The sequence below is a fragment of the Etheostoma spectabile genome, chromosome 2 (genome assembly GCF_008692095.1).
Source record: "Etheostoma spectabile isolate EspeVRDwgs_2016 chromosome 2, UIUC_Espe_1.0, whole genome shotgun sequence".
NCBI classification, from domain to species: domain Eukaryota; kingdom Metazoa; phylum Chordata; class Actinopteri; order Perciformes; family Percidae; genus Etheostoma; species Etheostoma spectabile.
In genome coordinates this window covers 7,503,813-7,512,261 of record NC_045734.1, presented here as the reverse complement: position 1 = coordinate 7,512,261, position 8,449 = coordinate 7,503,813, and the positions used below count along the sequence as shown (strand labels likewise).

General features: G+C 40.2%; 1 long non-coding RNA gene across 1 annotated transcript in view; it reads right to left on the bottom strand.

Annotated features, from left to right (window-relative positions):
• LOC116703655 (uncharacterized) overlaps nucleotides 1–4,510 on the bottom strand; it is a 17,991-nt gene extending 13,481 nt beyond the window's left edge. Inside the window, exon 1 of the long non-coding RNA XR_004335479.1 lies at nucleotides 4,499–4,510. This is a non-coding gene — a long non-coding RNA (uncharacterized LOC116703655). The remainder of the gene's footprint in view (nucleotides 1–4,498) is intronic.
• Nucleotides 4,511–8,449: the final 3,939 nt, after the last annotated feature.

Sequence of the window (8,449 nt, the reverse complement as noted above, 5' to 3'; positions counted from 1 at the left end):
GATATCATGGCTTTCAAATGAGCAAAGTGGCAGGTGGTCAAGGCCACACCCCCAGCCTCCACCTTACCCCCCAATAGCTACAGACTCAGAAATGGCACATACTAAGGCTGAATTTTGGGAAAGAGACTTCAGCTATGGTATAAGGGGACCACTACGATCTATTAAAAAGCATTGAAAGAGCACCATGTCATTGGACCTTTAAGGATTCACTGTTTAACATTTTAACATTAAAACATAATGTATAAATACAAGAATATGTCAACAATTATTTTAATCGTTTAGTGTTGTATGCACCATAAAAAATGTATATGTCTGAAGGCTCTAGTCTGCACTACATGTTAGCATAGGCCCAGTTTAATAGGCAGCTGAATTTTATACATTAGTAGTAAGGGGCCCTGTTTTGTCTCTTTTTCCGCTGAGGGGTCCTTGCCCTAAACAAGCTGAAGACCCCTGTCATAAAACATCAGAAAGTAGTTAACAAAAATGATCAGCTTCTTCACGTTTAGTTCAAGTACTTTTACATAGTTGAGTGGAGGAGGAAAAAACTTTCCGATTCCACGGGGAAGGGGACTAATGCCGGTCTTTCTGCAATCAGTGTTCTCCCTCTCCACACTGATTTGCATTTTGTTATTCAACGGGGACTTTGTCAGGGATCAATGTGGCATTTAATTCCTAATGGAATAAATGGAAAAATCCAAATGAAGATGGAACAATCAGCCTTCCTATTGACACATGTTACTGTTTAGTTTGCTTCCATTGTCTTGATTCTCTGTAATGAAAATGGAGACTGACAGGACAGATCCATATTGTCTCTGTCCTACATGATTCCCTTATTCCTCACTATATTAGGCTGCATTGTGTTCCCAATTAGTATAGTCAGTTCATGGGACTGTCCTTTGTGCTATAATGGATTGTATAAGAATCCCATCACAGTATTCCCTGTGTGCCCATTCAATGTTGAGCTTCATAAGGGACCCTTGAGACTGTCTTACACCAACAGTCCTGAAGAACCTGAAGAGTTTGCTGTGTCTTTTAATCATAAGATATTCATATCCGTATCCTTTATATATCTGTCATTAAGCCCACCTAGCAGTGATGTTAAAAATGAATGTTTTCTTTCCCCTCGGCATAAAATGTTAAGCTTCAAAAGTTACAAAGACAGAAATTGGCACTATGTACTGAACATAATTTTCTGTAAATACTTTTTCAGCTAGAGGTAAATACAATTTAATTATAAAGACATAAAGCCCTAAAAGCTAAAAAATGATAGTTACAAATTTTCAACTTCAAAACCTTATGACTACTACACTAAAAACATTATTGTAGCCCTGCCAGTGATTGTAGCTATATGTCCCAATGTCAGTCATGCACCACTTTGATCCAGAGAGACCACTTTATTTGAAGGGGTGTGCATAAGATTGACATGACAGCGTCATTATAATGACATGACACCTGTCATGAACATGAAGGAGCCAATTTGAGTGTTCATTACTGTTGGGGCGCCTCCCTAGGAAGGTGTTCTAGGCATGTCCAGCTGGGAGGAGGCCTCGAGAAGACCCAGGACTACGTAGAGGGATTATATCTCCAACCTGGCCTGGGAACGCCTTGGGATACCCCAGTTGGAGTTGATTAATGTGGCTCGAGAAAGGGAAGTTTGGGGTCCCCTGCTGGAGCTGATGTCCCCGCGACCCGATACGTAGACAAAGATGGATGGATGACTGTTGTCATTAAGTGTCATTCGGTAAATTATGACAGTTTTAATGCAACGTTAGCATTGTCCGAGATGTCTTTGTCAAGGTGACTTGTCTTTAACAAAGACAACAATCTCTGTGTAATGACAACTTGACATTAAGCAAGACAACATAACCATCCGTCATAAATATGTCACGAGAGGCCCAATTATCAATATGTAATAAACTATGCAGTCTTAATTGTTAACATTAAATTAAAAGTGCTGTAGGTAGGATTGTGAAGATCCAGGACCCTCCCCCCACAAAGGAGAATGAATGTGTGTGCATGAGCAGTGATTGACATGCAGTGGTCTTGATTGGTGCATCTGAACAGGGAGTGGTGCTAGCACTTTAGCTGAGTTGGTGTCGCCAGACCGGGACTAAAAACAGCCCGGAGGCCAGTTAATGACTGGGAATGCACTGACATTACCAAGATGGTTTTCTTTCCAAGTTTGGCTTTTTGTAATCCAGGGCTGACTCAGCTAGCCAGCTAATTGGACAGCTGTACTGTTACACCTAACCAAGCTAACTATAGTTAACGAGTCCAAACCTTTTAAGACATCTTAATGACAAGTCCAAATGGTCTTTGCATTAAAGGAATTGTAACAAAACTTGTATTCATGGTCCTCAACAAAGAGCCCTACTAACTTTCGTGATTCTCTGATTTAAAACTTTTAATGAAATGCATTGACAACAATTGGATGGATTGAAATTAAACAGTCTTGGTGCAGACTTTCATTTCAATGGATTTTTGAATGATAATTACTTTGGTGATTTACTGCAGCCATCTTTGTTGTAAACAAATTCAACCCAAGCACTCTTTAGTGACGGGGTTGATGACGTTACTGTTGATCGAGAAATCTGTCCATCATTGTATAAATCCCACCCTGACAATTTGACTGGTTTGAACCGCTCTGGTTCAAGCATAATTGCTCAACAACAGATCAAGTCCAGACCAAACTTCCCAACCTCAAATGGTGTGGGTGGGGCTAAGTTCTTTTGGCATCCTGCCTAGACATTACAATCAACATCAGTTGTACTTTTTGTGCAAATAATCAATTATTAGCATGCTAACATGCTAGATGGTGACCATGGTAAACCCCACTTGCATTGCTACTGGGAGCATACTAGCATGCTGACGTTAACATTTAGCTCAGAGCATTGCCATGCCTTAGTACAATCCTTAAACAGCTTTAAACTCTTAGTGATGCTGTATGTTGATAAGAGAGTTGGTTTGTATTTGTGAATACTACAATGCTCATCACTTTTCCCTTTCTTTGTGTTGGCGTTCCAAACTCAGGTAAATTTATGAGAACTAAGGTTAACTGCTCCTCAGATCTGTGCAGGGTACAGACAGCTAGGTAGACTATCTGTCCAATCTGAGTTTGCTGTTGCACGAATAAAAACAACCTTTGCACACGTTCCACCGAAACAGCCCTCTTCCACAGCACAACAATTTTAGTGGAGAGTTGAGGCATGTTATTAAAATCAGAGATGTTGCAGAAGCTGGAATTTTGAGCTCTGACAGTGGGGGCAGAGACGCTTGCAGTCGGCTTTTCCCCAATGTGTTTGGGTCCTACATATGCTAACCACTGAAACCAGAACAAAACACCCACAGTAGACTGTAACCCTCCCACAATGCACTCAAAACACAAAAGGGCGTGTGTGGTGGCAAGTCTTCTGGCAGCTTTTCACACTGACATGTCCACTAAGAAGTGATGGATGATCCACTGTGGAGTCCCTCTGCAGGCAGAGAGGCACAGATGCTCAAGTTTGCCCAATCCAAATACTCTCTGTACATATTTCTAAAAAAATCTGACGCTTCGCTGGGAGAAAGCTGTTCAGCTTAACGGAGACAATTTACACAAACTATCAAAGCCTCACCTCCCTGAATTGTGACAAGAAATTAAATTAGTGTGGGACAGAAGAAAAAAACAATGCATGAATGACTTATACTACAGCGCAGAAAGAAAGACACTGTGTGTGTGTGTGTGTGTGTGTGTTCAGAAGAGTTAGACAGTAGCCCTATAATGAAGAAAACTGAGGGACAGAACAGTTTTAAAACCATAGAGCAGATCAAGCTTGTCATGGCTCACTGCAACTAGAACCAGGACCTAAAGCTGTATTGATAGCAAAAACAAACGTGAGAACAGTATGACAATGGCAACTTAAATAAAGCAAATCCAATCATTTATTTTCTTTTTCTTTTGATCATTGGAGCCAATATGAAATATTCTTTGTCAAGTAAGGAACAGATCCAGAACATTGCCTGAACCGAACCACTCGCAATCACAAAAGATCCATGTTGAGAAAACCACAAAAAGGAAAAATCTCAGAAATGAAAATGAAAATGTCAAGCAGAAACTAAGCCGACAAGTCAATTTAATAGAACAGACTGAAAATAAGAGAGTAGACTTACCTCATTCGCCACCACTATACTCTATCTAACTCACATCATATAGACTATAATTGAGTAGGTAATATTAATCAAAAACATTCAACTGAAATCCAACATTCCTCTTTCTTATAAACAAAAACTGTAGACGGAGAGAAGACTGATGATTTCATTTAAAGGTTAGAGTTTATCTTAGTTATAGCTGGAAATGTATTAACCATCCAGAAATAAATAGCCAGGCCTTTTGTTAATTATGTTGGAAGTGTCATGATTTATGATTTTACTCATTAGACGGGCCGATGCCACTGGTGTAGCTGTGGAAATCCACAGTGAAATTACAGTCCGCTGGCAGAAGCCATATGGTGCCTGTAACTCAAAACCTCCAGTGTTTAATTAATCATAAATGTGGCCTCCGTGCCTTTTGCATTTTGGGAAAATGAGAATAATGTGTTCATTTTTTTCTGTTCGCAAGAATCCTTTTACATGTGCAAAAGTTGTGAAGGCAATAAAGCTTTAAATAATGCTAATTGCTCATTTCAATCAAATATATAATGGCAATCACATGACTTATGCCCGGATAGTGTAGGTGTCAAAATTAGCTATCATCTACTGATTAATGAGCCAGCTGTTAAAGAGGCAAGTCTTCTTTAATATTCCTGCAGCCAGTGGCCTTTTAGTTAGTTAATGTGTTACAATTCAAATACATCCCTCCTCAGCTATCAATTCTAGTTTAATTCTGTTTAAATCATTTAGCATATTTGACCCTGGAACACGTATAAGATCTCCACTTAGTAATAGCAATATTTCTTCAATTGCCATTCAAGTGCAAATTGAGCTTTTCAACCATCTTACACGTCCCCTTAAATGCATCTTTCTTGCTTACATTCTACTGTTTTCTTTATCACCCAACACATTATCTAATTCACTCTGAAATCAGTATTACCCAAACAGAAGTGAAATGAGTTCACCTCTTTCTGAGGGGATGTGTATTCCTTTAAATGTGTAATAGTAGAGGTGAACACATGATTTACTTTGTACAACCTCTGTAAGGGTTAGCCTGATCTCAAAATATAAAGACATATATTTTACAATTTGACATCACCCTGAGATATCATCGCTTTATTTGAACGCAACTATTTGATTTAGATTTTAAGAGAAACTGAATGAGTGAAGGACTGACGTGCTGACGTTTATTGTAATCATATTGTCTCATTTCCGGTGCTCCAATCTCACGGACGCTATCTTTCTGCTCCAGCAAAAACTTACTGAACTCTGCTTTATTGTTTAAATCTGGTGGCTAAGTGCCTGGAATTGGAGATGAGAGTTGTGCATTAAACTACACTTGCTTCACTTAGAGCCCGCATCAACGGGGCATGGGCATAAGCATTTGTTCGGACGCTATTTTTCTGCTCCAGCAAAAACTTACTCAACTCTGCTTTATTGCTTAAATCTGGTGGCTATGTGCCTGATTGTATTTAAACACTAGTTATACTCAAGCACTCTGTCAGCGACTCCCTCGCTGACAGAGATGGCAAAAGTACTCACTTCCCGTACTCAAGTAGAAATACAGATCCTAAAAAAAAATACTCTGGTAAAAGTAGAAGTACTGATTTAACTTCAAGTAAAAGTAACAAAGTACAGGCTTGGAAATGTACTTAAAGTATAAAAGTAAAAGTATCTTTGCACATTTTTTATGCAAAGCTACCAGGACCACACAAATGTTAACAGAGTGCCCACTGAGAGACTTGTGGACACAGAGAAAAATACTCTATATATGCCATTGGCTACATTTTAAATGGATGTCTGCCAGTAGGCCTAAAACATCCCATATATGATTACTGTGACAGAGACTGGGACTCCAGGTTAATAAGACTCTGACTGAGTAGAAAGATATGAATGCAATTGGGATTCTTTGAGAATTCACAGATTCAGTAGTTAGGCATAGGCCTTGCCTCTTGTAAAAATGAGTTTTAAGGGGGAACTTAAAAGCTGCAGTGGTCACCCTTAGTTTTTCAGTCTGGTTGGTGGAATGGCTCAAAGATTGTCGGGGGCTGACTGGGCTATGAGGTGTTAAAAGCTCTTTAATGTAATCTGGAGCCAGACCACGGGGGGCTTTGTATGTAATTAACACAATTTGAAATTGTATTTTAAACTTAACGGGCAACTATCGCAGTGATGTTTAAATTGGAGTGACATGACGGAATCTCCTAGACTTAGTTAATAATCTCAAAATGAGGGACGCCCGGCGGAACATCCGACAGCACCCGAACAATCCTGTAAATGAAACTTTGTCAATCAAGACTATAGGTGTTGCTAATTACAGTGATAATGGCTGTATGCCGTTCAGGTGTGCTCCTGCCAGGAATCCGGCATTGTGCATTCTGGCTCACTGGCACATCTAAATGAAACACAGCCATCATTCATTTCCTTGGATACACCTCTGTCCTTCTGTGTTGTTGTTGCCACAATAGAGACTCATACTGTTTGGTGTGGGTGCCTCTGCAGACTAGGGGTGAAACCGGAGAGAACAGGAATTCATGAACATAAATTACCTGCGTAAATGATTTCACTCCAGAGGCCTGGAGAGGATAAATGTGTCAGATGGTTGTGGCACACCTTTAATTACCGATCAAAATAATGCACAACAGGGTTTAACACAGCCATGTAGCTAATGGACCCTTCTTAATGAGCGACGTCCTCCACCAGCACCATAACAAATGTGTGTCATTTTAATAAATTACAGCATTCTCATAGAACAGGAGTATCAAGACAGCTAATATTGAAATCAGGTTGCATCACACACAAGTACACATTTTAAAGATAATCTGCTTTTAAGCAGCTAAAATCCTCACCCTACAGGATCAGACAATACTGTTGAGATAAAAAGTGCTCCTGCCAGAAGGACTTAAGAATCACCTTTCTGTCTCACTTCTCTCTCTCTCACACACACACAATCATCCTCTGAGACACACACACACAGCGCTCACCTCCTAAACTCGTCTAAGTTCATACCGCTATGACTTTTGTTAGAAAACACATTAACCTCGGTACTTCTGACCGGCGGCAAGGACCAAAATGAAGTCTGAAAAAAACAAAAGATTTGTGTCTGAGAAGAACAGAGTTATGTGCTGGTGGAGCCTATACGCAGTGTAACTTGATACAGTATGCTCAAGAAGTCAGTTTTGAGTTGACCTGATGCATTGCACGGGGATAATTACTGAGCATTACAAAATTAGGATAACACCTTCACAACTCTTAAATTTCAAGAGGGTCACGGACACTTTGATAATCGGGAGTAATGTGTTATGGTAATGTCACACCATGTCAGTGTTTATATTACTCCACACCAACAGTTTGTTTTGTGAACAGCACTCTATGTGAACAATACAACACAAATGTCACAGGAAAAGCATTCATTAGCGCTCGCAGTGCAGCTGCTGACTTAAATCTACCCAAGTGTAGAGAATAATATGGACTATTCTGCGCCAACAAATTAAAAGTGTTCTAATTTATACTCTTTATTGATCCCCTATGGGGAAATTACAATTTACACTCTGTTGTTATTACACACCACACACACAGGCGTGATATACACACACATGCTCAGGTCCTATACATGCACTACTGGAGAGATGTAAGAGTGAGTGGGCTGCCAGTGCTGGACCAGCGCCCTGAGCGCTTGAGGGGGGTTTGGTGCCTTGCTCAAGAGCACCTGTTAGTGCTCAGGAGGTGATCTCCCCAGCTACACTTCCACCACCATACTTTGGTCTGAACAGGGACTTGAACCGGCAACCTTGAGCTACTGCCACCCATAAACGATCTCATGGATGTTTTATGCCACAACAGTTGTCGTGACATACAGGAAACATCCCACAGCCTGTCCAAACAAACTGTGTCCACCTGCACCACGAAGCATACACAACCAGTGTTCCAGCGTTCCAGCCAATAACCAACAAGAAGGATTTGAGGTTGGGGGGGGGGTCAGTCAGTGCACAGAAGTACAGAAGGAATGGGGAGGGGTAAGCTAGTCTTGTTTTGTTTAAAAATACTTTGAACGTCAACAAGAAGTAATGTCACCCAACATCGCTTAGAGCCCTTTTAATGTATACACTATAAAAACTAAACTATAAAACTATTTAAAAAGTCAGCCCTGGCAACGATGTGAATATTGTTAATACAGTTGATTCTCCGTGCAGAGTATATTGATAGCAACTCTGTGATAATTTAGCAGAAGGACACTGACATTTCACGAGAGTGAAAAAGTTTCCCCTATTTTAACACTCTAATTCGACACAAAAACGTTGTTTTTAGCTCAGAGAAAAAA